This window comes from Tenrec ecaudatus, chromosome 8, assembly GCF_050624435.1.
Source record: "Tenrec ecaudatus isolate mTenEca1 chromosome 8, mTenEca1.hap1, whole genome shotgun sequence".
Taxonomy (NCBI): domain Eukaryota; kingdom Metazoa; phylum Chordata; class Mammalia; order Afrosoricida; family Tenrecidae; genus Tenrec; species Tenrec ecaudatus.
Genome location: NC_134537.1, coordinates 33197950 through 33213231, shown reverse-complemented (window position 1 = coordinate 33213231; position 15282 = coordinate 33197950). Strand labels below are relative to the sequence as shown.

At 39.4% G+C, this 15282-nt stretch overlaps 1 pseudogene; it reads left to right on the top strand.

The window, feature by feature from the left end:
* The first annotated feature begins 243 nt into the window (after window positions 1-243).
* On the top strand, window positions 244-1130 carry LOC142454256 (UDP-N-acetylglucosamine--dolichyl-phosphate N-acetylglucosaminephosphotransferase pseudogene; annotated as a pseudogene).
* Window positions 1131-15282: the final 14152 nt, after the last annotated feature.

Here is a 15282-nt window from a genome sequence, read left to right as displayed (position 1 = left end):
AATTCTTGTAAAGCAGCGGAGGGGGATCCTGGCGATTCACCGTGTGGCCTTCCCGGAGTGGCCGCCGCTGCTGCTCATGAACTTACTGCGCTTGCTGCTGGGATTCGTGGCCACGCTCACCCTCATTCCAGCCTTCTGAGATCACTCATCGCCACCAGCCTCAGCGGCCTGGACCTCAAAAACCCGGCCGGCAGCAGATTGTAAGGCCTCCCCCCATCATGAAGTGCCCTCTTTGTCGTCTGCTATATGATCTTCCTGGGCTTTGCCGATGATGTGCTGGATCTGTGCTGGCGCCATAAACCGCCGCTGCCCACAGCTGCCTCCTGACCACTCCTGATGGTCCACTTCACCAACTTGGGCAGCAGCACTGTTGTGGTCCCCAAGTTCTTCCGCCCAGTGCTTGGCTTGCACCTGAACTCGGTTATCCTGTGCTATGTCTACATAGTGCTGTTGGCTGTGTTCTGCACCAACGCCATCAACATCCTAGCAGGAATTAATGGGCTAGAGGATGGCCGGTCGCTAGTCACTTTTGCTTCTATCATTGTCTTCAACCTGCTGAGCTAGTCGGTGAATATCGGGGTGTCCATGGCTTTTCTCTCTACTTCATGATCCCCTCTTCTCCCCACCCTGGGACTGCACTATCACAACTGGTTCCCGTCCCGGGTGTTTGTGGGCGATATCTTCTGTTACTTTGCCAACATGATCTTTGCCGTGGTGGGCATCTTGGGACACTTCAGCAAGACCATGCTGCCCTTCTTCATGCCCCAGGTCTTTAACTTCCTCTACTCACTGCATCAGCTCCTGCACATCATCCCCTGCCCTCGCCACCAGATGCCAAGACTGAATACCAAGACGACAGGCAAGCTGGAGATGAGCTATCTCAAGTTCAAGGTCAAGAGCCTCTCTTTCTTGGGCATCTTTATTCTAAAGGTAGCAGAGAGCGTCCGGCTAGTGACTGTGTACCAGAGTGGAAATGAGGAGACCTTCACAGAGTGTAACAACATGACCCTCATCAACTTGCTGCTCAAAGTCCTTGGGCCCATACATGAGAGGAATCTCATATTGCTTTTGTTGCTGCTGCAGGTTCTGGGAATGCTATCACCTTCTCCATCAGATACCAGCTTGTGTGATTCTTCCCTGATGTCTGATCATTGCTCTCTGTCAGCGGTCGCTGGGGTTCCTGACTCAGGACAAGGTCTTTCTGGACCATGGACAGTTGCCTCCCTGCCCAGGCCTCTCCCACCCAAGGGGGCAAGTTTCCCCATCATTCTCCATATTGGTTCTTGACCATTGATGACTGGGCCATTCCTACCCTCTAGTGACTATTGATTGAGGTTGGCTGATGTCTTTCCTCAACTGGCCTCTGGCCCATGCCATCCTGTCCTTGCGGCCTCTTGAGATGGGCAGCTTTTATGCAGCACCCACAACTCAACATCCAGCCTTGATTCCCAAGGAATATGCTGGGCGGTGGGATAGAAGCTGTACTGGAAATAGGCACGGATCCTGGAAGGCGACTTGGCGTTGGATTAGTAATTCAGTGTTCTGATTAGTAGGAGCTGATTGGGGGCCAGCTGCTCCCAGTGGTTTAATAAAGTGCTGTCTTTTTGTTGTTAACAAAAAAGTTAGAAATTCTTAGCCGAGAATTTAAAAAAAACAGTAAAATTGATATAACTTTTAGAATTAAAACTATAATATATTTTAAGAATTTAAGAGATGATAAAGGAAAATGTCAGTGGATTTGAACATAACTGTTTTTAGTAGTTGCCACCAAATTGATTCTAAAGCGTGGTGGCCCCATGTGTGCAAAGTAGAGCCTTAGGTCATCACAGCTGTGGACGTCCGAGAGCTTATTGCCAGGTTTGTCTTCGCAGGTGCCTCTGTGTGGGTTTGAACTGCCAACTTTCTCAACATCAATCAATATGAAATAGTAATCTACAAATAGATAACAGATGTTTGATGTGTGGATTGAGAAGGAACATTGTCGTGATGGAAAAGGACTCTGTTGAAGCTTTTCCAGTTATTTTCCTACTAATATTTTGGCTAAATTTCTGAAAAAATATCTCATAATAAGCAGATGTTTCCTTATTTGACCATTCAGAAAGACAAAAGTAATACCTTCAGCATTCCAAAAAGACCTTTGCTTTTGATAGACCGACGTTTGCTTTGTTTGGACCACTTTAATTTCTTCATTGTCATTGCTATGATTGTGGGTTTTTTTGGTTTTTTTTTTTTTCCAGATTCAAGGAGGCAAACTTTGCTTAATCTCATTACTATTCTTGCAAGAAATTCTTCAAGATCTTGATCCCACACATTTAAAATTTTCATTGAAAGCTTTGCTCTTGTCTTTAACTGATCTGAGTTGCATCCATAAAGCAGACTGTTTTGCTCATCAAGCAGAATGTTTGCTGAACTTTAGTTTTTTCAGTGAGAATTGTGTAAATTGATTGTATATATATATCATGTTGGCTATTGTTTCTGCTGCTAATCAGTTGTCCACTTCAGTTGGACCAATTGAATTATTAATTAAATGTTTTCTTTCTAATTGATGTGGATAGTCTGATGCTATAGGTTTTATCGTGAGCATTGAATAGTCCCAAATTAAAAGAAATTATCTGTCAACCACTTGTTTTGAGTCATTGTCCTTAAAAGATATCATTAGCATCAATGATTTCATCATTTTTCCATGCAAACCTCAGCACAAACAAGATATTTCTTGTTGTTTCATTTTTGCAAAAAATCCTGTTGTAATATTATTGCTGTTGTCAGATGCATCTTGACTTAAAGCAGAGAATACCAGAAAGTTATTCATTGCGTTTTATTCACCATGTCAAGGAATTCATGTAAACCATGTAGATCATAACAAACTATGGATAGCCTTGAGAAGAATGGGAAGTCCAGAACACGTGATTATACTCCTGTGGAATCTGTACATGAGTCAAAAGACAATTGTGCAAACAGAACAAGGAAATAATTCATGGTTTAAAATAGAAAAAGGTATATATATATGGGTTGTATCCTATCATAAAATTTATTCAATCTGTATGCTGAGCAATATATCAGAAAAACTGAATTTATATGAAGAAAATGTGGCCTCGTGATTGGAGGAAGGCTTATTAACAACATGAAATATGCAGATGACATACCTTGCTTGCTGAAAGTGAGGAGGACTTGAAGCACTTGCTGATAAAGATCAATTCAGTTTGAATTACAACTCAATGTAAAGAAAACCAAATATTCACAATTGGACCAATAAGTAACATCATGATAAAGATAGAAAAGATGGATGTTGTCATAGATTTCATCTTGCTTGGATCCACTATCAATGCTCATGGAAGCAGTAGTTAGGAGATCAAATGCTGCATGGCATTGGGTAAATGTGCTGGAGAAGACCTCTGTAAAGTGTTGAAAAGCCAGGATAGAACTCTGAAGACCTAGGTTGCACAGTCCTTGTGATCGATTCCCCCTTTCACCCTCACCTTCCCCTTATCCTCCTGGCATCTCTATTCTCATTGTTGGCACTGAGAAATTTATCAATCTTGGATTCCCTGTGTTGAGGGCTCTTATCTGTAGCAGTGTGCATGCTCTGGTCTAATCGGAATTGTAAGGTAGAACTGAGGTCATGATAATGTGGGGAAGGAAGCATTAAAGAACTAGAGGAAAGTTGTGAGTTTCATCAGTGCTACAATGTACCCTGACTGACTAGTCTCCTCCTCGAGACCCTTCTTTAAGGGGATGTCCAAAAATAGACTTTGGAGACAGAGTGTGGCACCCCATCAGATTCGACTGGAAAATACTTGTAAGGCCAACAAACAGATCTTGAACTATTTATAGCCTTTTCCATTTTTGTCAGTGGCTTTCTTTTTGCTGTTGTTATTTTGTTTTGTTTTTAAATTTTTTATTGTTATTGTTTTGCTGATTTTGACCTCCTTTTTTGTTTTGTTTTGCTTTGCCTGGTTTGGGAACTTATTAATGTCCCTGCATGTCTATCTAGATAAGATAGACAGGATAAACAATTCAGATATGAAAAGAATGGGACTGATGGTGTCAGGGGATACGGGAGAAGGGGAGATGGGAGAAAGAAAGGTGGGGGATCAACCCAGGGACAAGGGAACAGCAAGTACACTGAAATCAATGGGGAGAAGGGCATAGGATGCCTAGTGGGGCTTAATCAAGGGCAATGTAGCAGCAAGGAATTACTAAACCCAAAGGAAGGCTGAACATGATGGTGGGACAAGAAGGAAGTAAAAGGAAATAGAGGAAAGAACCAGGATGCAAAGGACATTTACAGAGGTTTAAATACAGGCATGTATGTATTTAAATATATTTTTATATAATGAGAAGGGAATAGGTCTATATACTTATATCTGTATGTTAAGAATTAAGATTGTAAATGGATATTGTGCCTTGAATCAAGTACTCCCTCAACACAAGAACACTTTGTTCTAATAATCTGGCATTCTGTGATGCTCACCTTCCCAACATGATCACTGAAGACAAAATGGGTGCATAAGCAAATGTGGTGAAGAAAATTGATGGTATCTGGCTATCAACAGATACAATGTCTGGGATCTTAAAGGCTTGAAGTTAAACAAGTGGCCATCTAGCTGACAAGCAACAAAGTCCACATGGAAGAAGCTCACCAGCATGTGGGATCATGAGTTGTCAATGAGATCAGATACCAGGCATTTAAAACCCAGAACAAAATCATATTCAATGTGAATTGGAGGAGTGGGGCATGGAGTGGAAACCCAAACCCCATCTGTAGACATTCTTTATAGAGAATTTTAGCCCCAATAGATTTGTTTGTGAATTCTCTGAAATATTCCTGTCAGAATTAACACTAATTTTACATATTTATCAGAGATAGAAAAGAATATTCCTGAACATTTATTTATGAGGGCAGTGTAACCAAACAAATCTTGACAAAAATATGATAGAAAATTACAAATGATAATCGGGAGATAAAGGTAGATCTGGTGGTATAGAGGTTTGGGCCATATGGCAATTGTGAGCCAACTGCCCCCTGCCACACCACGGGAAAAAAGATGAGGCTTTCTGGTACCATAAAGATTTACAATGTCAGAAACTCACAGGGGCAATTCTATTCTGTCCTATAAGGTCACTATTAGGCAGAATTCATTCAAGATCAACATGATCAAGACACACAGATTCAAGACTCCCTAGTAAAACACATCAATGTATCCAACAATATATTAAAAGGATAATGCATTAGATCAAATAGGTTTCTTCAGGTACAAAATATTGGATTACCATTGACAAATCAAACAATGTCATCCACTAGGGAAAAACCTAATAAAGAGAAACACTTTGAAAACAAACTATATCCATTGATAATAAAAATCTTGACTAAATGGATATAGTAGGGCACTTCCTTAATCTTATAACTGTAGCCATGAAACACAGAAAACTACTAAACCACTGGATCCATTTCTCTGTCAGTTAGTTGTACTCTGATGGTTTGTGTGTTGCTGTGATATTAGAAGCGATGTCACTGGTATTTCAAATACCAGAAGGGTCATCCAAAGTGAACAGGATTCAGAAGAGCTTCCAGACTAAGAGCAGACAGTAAAGAAGGAATAGGGTTTTTTACTTCTAGGAATAGCCACGGAAAACCTTAAGAATAGCAGCAGCACATAGTCAGATATAGAAAACCTCATGAATAACAATATTGTGAGAAATAGTGCCAGAAGATGAGCCTCTCAGGCCAGAAGGCACTAAAAATATGACCCAAGAAGAACTGCCTTCTCAAAGTAGAAGGGACCATAAAGACAGGGATGAAGTAAAGCTTTCAGGGTTGTCATAGCGACCCTATATACAACAGTACAAAACACTGCCAGTCCTGTGACATTCTCACAATTGTTCTTATGTTTGAGCCCACTGTTGCAGCCACTGTGTAAATTCATCTCATCAAGGACCTTCCTCTTTTTCATTCCCTTCTACTTTCCCAAGCATGGTGTCCTTCCCCAGGAACTGGTCTCTCCTGACAACATGCCCGAAGTACAAGAGACAGAGGCTTGCTATCCTTGCCTCTTAGAAGCATTCTGACTGTACTTCTTCCAAGACAGATTTCTTTGTTGCTTTGGCAGTCCATTGCGTTTTCAATATTCCTTGCTAGCACCACAATGCATCAATGCATCAATGCATCAATGCATCAATTCTTCTTTGGTCTTCTTTATTCAATGCCCAAGTTTCACATGTTCTGAGGCTCTCTACTCCCCTAAAGAGGAGTGGAAACCCAGTTCTATCCCGTCCTATAGGGTCACTATGAGTCAGAATCACCTCTATGGCAGTACATATTAATAAGAAGAATGCTAAATAAAAATGTGGAATATTTAAATAGAAATTTATGAAAGAAGATAAACAAGTGACCTGTAAATACATAAACATATTCCTAACATCTTTAGTAGTTAGAAGTATAAAAATTAAAACCACAGCAGTATACTGCAGAGTAGATATTAACTAGTAGGTACCAATTATTGACAGGTCAATGCTATCTTATGGTGACCCATGTGTTTCAAAATAGAACTGTTGTACTTTTGTGGACTCCAATCTTCAACTATTCAATTAACCACTGAGCACCACCAGCATATGCCATATAACCATTTAATCAGCTGAAATGAGAAAGACAGATGATACCAAGTATGTCCAAAAACTGTGGAATGATTTAAGCATATACTGCTGATGGCAAAGTAAAATATTACAACTGTTTTTGAAAAGTAATTTGTTTTGAAAAGAATTTAAAGAATAATTAAGCACATATTTCCCAAACAACTCTGACATTGAAATTTGATGTGTGCCTAAATGTAATAAGAGCATTTGTCCATTTAAATACTTGGTCTATGCTCGTTATATTAAAACTAAAACAATCAATTGTTCATCAACAGGTAATTCAATAAGCAAATGATGTCGTATATATTCAATGGATTATTTTACAAGGATCTTAATTATTGAAGCATGAAGCAACGTGGGAAAGTTTGAATGAAAGAAAACAGGCATAAATTAACTTATATAGTTGATTAAATTTATGTAAAATTTTAGAAACTGCTAAGTAATTTATAGATTCCAAAATCAGGCTTCAATTGCCTACAGACAGGAAAGATGAAGCGTTGGATTTAAAGGCATGTGAGTAACGGTTTGAAGGAATTATTCAGTACCTTAATTTCAGTGGTGAGTTTACAGAGTCATATAGTGATTGTTTTTAATTGCTGTTTTGCCTTTGGCTATTAATGCCAATTCTGTATACAACAGAAGCAAACACTGACCGGTCTACATCGTTACTGTTATCATGTATACGCTTGTTAATTGCTGTAGGCACTGTATCTTTTAAATGACGTTATCCTAGGAGGCTCACCTTACAACATTATATTGGATATGTTTTACTGTGCCTCAAAGGATTTTCACTGGATAATTTTTGTATGATGATCACTAGTTTCCTCCTATTTTGACTTAGTCTGGAAGTTCCACCCACACTTGTCCAGCATGGGCAACCCTGCTGGTATTTAAGGCACAATAGTATCCTGTGTTGGTCTGGGTACATTAGAGAAACAAATCCACAGAAACTCATGTAGAAGAGAGAGTTTTATATAAAGGGTAAGTGTACATCAAGAAAATATCCCAAACCTAGTGCTGCCCAAGCCCACAAGTCCAATATTAACCATATGTCCAACACCAATCCACAAAGTCCTCCTCCATCTCACAAAACAGATGTATGATGCCGACTGCAGGAGGAAAGTCGAGTCCGTGAATGTGTAAGTATCACAGCGCTGGCAGGGGTCTCCACACGGCTGTTCCAGCACCCAGGACTGCATTAGGGTAGGTCCATGTGGCTTCTCCTCAGGGATGTCTTGCAGGAAGTGACCCTTGCCAGCTAAAGCAGGGAACTGGCTAAGGCAGCTGCACCCTGTTCCGACCATCAGACACCAAGAGACCGGAGAACTAGAAAGGCAAGGCTGACCAAGCCATTAATCCCTCTGCCCTTCAATTAACCCCACATGTGTTTACTGGCCAAGTTGGCACAATAAACTTTAACTATATTGTATACCTTCTCCCATCCCAGCAACCCACATGCCGCTCCATCACAACAAACCGATAAGAGGGTGGTGCGTCAGTAGAGAAGGATGTCACCAACGCTCAGAGAGAAGTGAATACAAGGAAGATGAAGTGGCCTCCATTCTCCTGTGCCAACTGGGGAGTATCGCATTTCAGTTGAAGTAACTAAAGTTACTTTTACTGTCATGTAGTCAGAGAAGGGCAGACGCCCCAGAATTTCCCCCATAGCAATTCCTAGGCTGTAAATCACTATGGGACTCCATCGATAGCTGCTTATTCCGTGGCGCGCCTGGTAGCTTTGAACAGACCCTTCAGTTAACAGATGAGCCCTTAACCATTGTCCTACTGGGCCTTCTAAGATATGTAAGAATGTACTTGTATTGTTGGCCTAAGAAGCCAGCACAGGAACCACTAACACGCCAAAGATACATCCCATCAGTTCACCATTTTTCACCTCCAGCACCTGGAATCCCAGTTCAATTTAAGCAAGAAGAGCTCTTCAGTACTTTGTGAGAATTGTTAAAAGATAAAGTAGATGTCCCAGTAGACCTTTTTCAGTATTAGATTGATGTGTCACATAGAGAATCAGGAGCTTATAGAGGAAGCTACTATATATCTCTACCACTGTCATTTTGAAGGGGTAGAGTGGTAGAGTGGTAAAGTGGTTAGAATAACATGTAGTTAGTAATGGTAAACCACCAGAGAATGGCAATTTTAAGTGCCACGATCAAGCTTTTTTGAATGAACAATTAAATCAAGTCTTTTAGAATATGAGATTATTGTTATTTATAGTGGATAAAACATAATAGTTTAGTTTCATTAGTCCTGAAAACATTAACTGAAATACCTGAGCAATAAATGAATGCAGAGGTGAACAGAAGGGAAATATTTTTTTCCCCACCTTCAAGGAGTTTTCTTTTTTTGTTATTTAAATCATTTTATTGGGGGCTCGTATAACTCTTTATCACAATCCATATATACAGCAATTGTGTCAAGCACATTTGTAAATCTGTTGCCATCATCATTCTCAAAAAATTTTATTTCTACTTGAGTCCTTGGTATCAGCTCCTCATTTTCCCACTCCCTACCCTGCCCTCCCTCATGAAACCTTGATAATCTATAAATTATTATAATTTTTTACCTTGTCTTACATTGACAGATGTCTCCCTTCACCCACTTTTCTATTTTCTGTCACTCAGGGAGGGGGTTATAGGTAGATCATTGTGATAGGTTCCCCCTTTCCCACCTTCCCCTCACCCTCCTGGTACTGCTACTCTCATTGATTCTGAGGGTTTTATCTGTTCTGGATTCCCTGTGTTTCTATCTGTGATCTGTACCAGTCTACACCCTCTGGTCTAGCTGGATTTGTAAGGTAGAATTGGGATCATGATAGGAGGGGTGGGTGGGAATGCAGCAATAAAGAACTAGAGGAGAGCTGTATGCTTCATCGGTGGCACACTGCACCCTGACTGGCTCCTTTCCTCCCCATGACCCTTCGGTAAGAGGATGTCTAATTGCCTACAAATCAGCTTTGGGTCTCCACTCTACACTCTCCCTCATTCACAATATGATTTTTTGTTCTTTGATGCCTAATACCTGATCCTATCGACACCTCAAGGAGAAACTTTCATAAGCCTTCAAAATCGCTACTGGCAAAGTGAACACACAGAAAAAAATGCTAATAAATGTATCTTTGAATCAGAAAAATAGCACAGCAATAAGCAAATAAGAAAAATATCTTCTATTTAGCTAATATTCAATTACCATTGTTTTTTTGTCATCTGTTTATGAAGATCTTAACCTACACAGAAGGAAAAAATGTTAATGATCTTGAATTATTCTAAATGCAATTTCCGGTGTTGCTGCCTCGGAATCATGAATGCCACCACAAGCTCAGTTTTGGGTTATTATTTTGATTTCCACTGAAGCCCTTCTCTTTTCAGCCACTCAGTGTCACCCTATCACAACCCAGATTATAGTATAAATCCCAAAGGCAAAGTGCCCTTCCCCTCGCCCACGGTGGAATGCAGACTCTATGGAGCAAGCATTTTTCTCTAGCGTACTGAGTCAGTCTTCCCATTTCCTTCACAGTTTTCATTCAAGAGAACTTTGGGCAAATTTTGTGAGAGAGAAATGAATATTGTGTTGCTTTGACATTTGGGTGTATTTATAGACTCAATTATTTTCAACATTCTACTAAGATTCTGATTAATTATAAGCATATTCCACATCTGAAGAAAAATTAAGTAAACACATGCTTAATTATTAATAATAGGGTTAAGCACAAGCAGCCGTTTTCTGGATTTAGATGTTAATAACAGCAAGTACGTTGCATGGCATTTCCCTGCGCCAGAGACATCTCTAGATGAGACACTAGTCATTGTATAAACTCCCTGCCATGGAGACAATGCTGACTTCTGGTGACCTCCCGTGGGTTTCTGAGACTGTAACTGTTTACTGGAGTAGAAAGCCCAGTCTTTCCCCCGTGACGCTGCTAATCGTTTTCATCTGCTGACCACGCAGATCCCAACCCATTGAGTAACCACTGTACCACCGGGGATCCTTCAGTTGTTTTACAGACTTGCTATACATTCTTCTTAGCAATTTCATTTCCCGTTAGAAAAAGCTTCAGCCATCTCTTTATTTTGGTATGCATACCCTCCAGGATCTGGCCCTATCTTCCCGTGTCTAGCTACACCAGAGCTACTCATTCACATTGTCTAAATACATTTTAAACATTCTTTCACATGTACTTTTGCTGACAGTACTATCTGCTTAAAGAAGCCCTCACCTTGCTCACTATCTCCATGCGTCCTTCATGATCCATCTCCAATATCATCTCTTTGATAACACTTCCGATGAGAGATGAAACAGTTGAACAACAAAGACCCATAATCAAGAAGTTTTCATTACCTGCTGGTTCATATTTAACTGAAAAAATAAATGTTTATTGTAATCCATGCGTCTCCGAGTATTTTATCATTGTTGTTAGATGCGATCGTGTTCATTTCAACTCATAGCCACTTTAATGTAACAGAAAGAAACACTGCCTGGTCCTGCGCCACCGTCACAATTGTTCCTATGTTTGAGCCCATTGTTGGAGCCATTGTATCAATCCATCTTGTCAAAGGCCTTCTTTTCCATTGTCCCTCTATTTTACAAAGCATGATGACCTTTTCCAGGGACTGGTCTCTCTTGACAACATGTCCAAAGTACAAGAGATGATGTCTCACCATTCAGCATTCTGTCAGCAGTTATCCCATGACAGCTCTGTGTGCTCTTTTGTTAGTTCGTGGTACTTTCGATATTCATTACACACACCACAATTCAAATGCATTGATCTTTCTTTAGTCTTCCTTGTTCAATATCCAATTTCCACATGCATCTGAGGCAATAGAAAAAAGCCATGTCTTGGGTCAGATGCACCTTATTTCTCAAAGTAAAATTCTTGCTTTTCAGTATTCTAAAGAGGTCTTATGCAGCAGATTTTCCCAATGTAATGCATCTTTTGATTTCATACCTGCTGCTTCCATCAAAACATTGATTGTGGATCCAAACAGACTAAATCTTTAACAACTTCAAACTTTTCTCTCTTTACCATGTTACTCATTGGTCTGGTTGTGAAGATCTTGGTTTCCTTACGCTGAGTTGGTGTTCATCCTGACGGCTGGCATCGCTAATCCTCATAAACAAGTTCTTCAAATCCCCGTTATGTCCCTGATTATTTGTTCAGCATGCTGACTGAGTAAGTATGGTGAAAGAATGCAGCCCTCAACCACAACTTTTCCAAATTTAGACCATGCAGTGTTCCCGTGATCGGGTTGTACAGCTACCTTTTGATCCGTGTACAGGTTCCACACGAGTGAAATCAAGGGTTCTGGAATTCCCATTATTCTCAAGTTATCCATAGATTGTCTTGATCCACACAGTGGATGGCTTTGCATAGTCAATAAAGCACAATTAAACATCTTCCTGGTATGCCTCTTCTGTCTCCTCATTTAGAATTTTTATCTGGCACGCCTAGGCCAATTATTAAAAATTCCTTTAAAAGCCAATAAATGATTACCATGAATGCTATTCATAGGGATAGATAACTGTGTCTAAGAACTAAATAGCTAAAAAAAACACCAAAAAAACCAACACACACACCCCCAAAAACCGTGCCCAACTTCTTGAAGAAAGAAGTAGATATTAGATAGGCAGCAATCATTATCTGTAGCTCTTCTCAAGACAAAATTAATAGCTATGCCTTTAAATTTAATTCTCTTTGCACAGCTATGAAAGAAAACCTAGTCCAGCCTGCCTTGTCTTAGACTTGAGGAATTGATTTGAGATTTCATCTCTTATCTTTAGCATCTGTCCACAGTAGGTACCAAAAGAAGCTAGTGAAAACAAATCTCATTTGATTGATCATCAACGATCTTCTTGAATAACAAATTGTATGCATCACATCCCGAGGAACAAAATGTATGCATCACAAATCTAAAATTCAATAAGTTGATAGTCACTCACTGGAGATGTATTCTACTTTTATTTTTCCCTGCGTGTGTGAATTTTGGCAAATTCCATAATGTTCTGAAGTCCCAATTTTCAATCTGTAAAATGGAATGATTTTACATGAAAAATTAATCATGATAATGTCTACATTGATTACTTATATAAATGGAGTTGTACAATGACAGAGAATCAATCAATGGTAAATATAGTTACAGTAATCTGCAGAATCAGACAGTTATGGTTATTTGGTGAGTTCAGGGTATTGTAATAAATTATACAGCATAAAATTTATATTCTCTCCACAATCAAAATAGAGACAAGATTATTTCTGGAAGATGGGCTTCGCAGGTCACATTTACCCTTCACCCAGCAATAATAGCAATAAAGTTAATAAAATTGATCAATTATATTATCTTTCATTATTTCTCCAGGATTTAAAACCATAACAATTCAAATATCTTTATTTTTTCTTTTTTAAAGAAATCTTGACCATCTTTATATTCATGTGTCACATCTTTATAGTCACATTAAAAAATGCAAGTAGAAAGGGAAGAAATGTATAAATATGAAAAGAAAATTAAGAAAACTCCTTATTCAGAAAGAATGGTTTACAAATGATTATGTAATGTCCTATAAAACAAATTCTGGAAGTTACAGCCTTAAACTTTTACTCTTTGGCTGCACTAATGTGTGAAAGGAACCAGGTCACGTCTCGTACTCAACAGAGCAGTAAACCCAGCCAGTCAGCAACTGCAATGTGCATCCAATGGCTATTAAACACAAGCAGAAATTTCAATTCTGAGGGAATTCAATAATGTTGCCAGTTAATAAAACAACTCTTACCTTTACCAACATGTAACCTAACAAGGTTTGTCAATTATTACCATAAACAGTGGCACTTATAGCAAATGTTTAACTCCAAGTTATGTCAAAGCACTTCTCAGAGTGATATAATTTGTGTTAAATCTGCAAAGGACTACATTTAATGGTCCATTTCAAACACGGCCCCTTAGTTGCTGGTACAATCTGGTAATGAATGTAGAACAAACCAATGTCAAGTTTGTTCATTCAAAAAGCCATATAGACACTATCTCTAAAAGCTGCCTCAGATTTATCCTACTGTCTTTTCTAACAATGTTTTTTTCTCTTCTTCTCCTCTGATTTTTCTTCCAATTGACCATTTCTTACAGTCACAGGATATTTGCTTAGTCAGTAAAATTCTGGGAAAATTAACCTAGAATTTTATTTATTTTCTCTTTCTCATACTACCGGGAAGGTACCTTCATTATACAATATTTGTGCCCCTGCTTGTACACGTAGTTCACTAACCAGATATGAGTGATATCATGTAGGCAGTCTTCAGGCTGGCTCATTACATTATATTTAGTCAACATTAGTATGTGAAAGGCACTATTCAAAGGTATGGAGCTAGAACAGTGCAAAAGAATGCCAACATTCCAATTGCCTCAAGTTTACTTCCAAAGGTGGGATTAAAACTATAAATTAATGTCATATATATAGTAATTTTCTGAATATTTTTGAAAATGTAGATTACAGAAAGATGATAAAGACAGAATGTTTCTTCCAAGACAAATTTGTTTTATCTGGCAATCTATTTTACTTTTCAATATATTTCATAGCCAGACAGTTCCTTAGAAGTGAAGATGACGGGATTTTGTCTCACACAGTTTGAACATGTTATCAGAAGAAACCAGTCCCTGGTGAAGGCCACCATGCTTGGTAGAGGTTCAATATTTCAGAGAAAGGAGAAAATGAAATAGCCCTGAGATAAGAGGATCTCTGGAAAACTCAAGGAAAAGCAAGGAGGCTGGTGTGCTAGAGCAGAGTTGGCCAAGAGGAGATTTGTAAGTTATGAGGCCAGAAAACAGAAACAAATCCACAGAAACTCATGTATAAGAGAGAGTTTTATATAAAGGGTAAGTGCACATCAAGAAAACATCCCAACCCAGTGCTGCCCAAGCCCACAAGTCCATCATTAACCTATAAGTCCGACACTAATCCACAAAGTCCTCCTCCATCTCACATAACACACACTATGATGCCGACTGCAGGAGGAAAGCCAAGTCAGTGAATGTGTAAGCATGTCAGCGCTGGCAGGGGTCTCCACACGGCTGATCCTGCACCCAGAGCTGCATTGGGGTAGGTCCATGCAGCTTCACATCTAGTTGTTTTGCAGGAAGTGAGCCTTGCCAGCTAAATCAAGGAACTGGCTAAGGCATTTTCACCCTGGTCTGTCCATCAGAAAACAAGAGACCCGAGAACTAGAAAGGCGATGCTCACCAAGCCTTTTATCCCTCCACCCTTCAATTAACCCCACATGTGTTTAGCAATCAGGTTGGCACAATAGACTAACTACCTCAAGAGGGAACAAATCTCATGAGATCTTGTAAGATTCAACAAGTGAACAAACTGCCTTTAAACTGATTTCTACTTATGGCAGTTCTATTTGCATTATGATAGAATTGGGCTCCCTAGAGTTTTCACTGGTTGTGTTTTGGGAAGTGAATCACAAGGATTCTCATCTCAAACACCTCAAGGTGGACCTCGATCTCCAATCTTTCAGTTAGCAGGGGAGAATGTTAACCACTGTCACCAGCTAGGGAATCTACGTGCTCGTAATGATTTGTTTTTGTTATAGGGCAATAGGAAACTACTAGATGTTTTTGTGTGTAGAAGTTATAGGTTACGGCATAT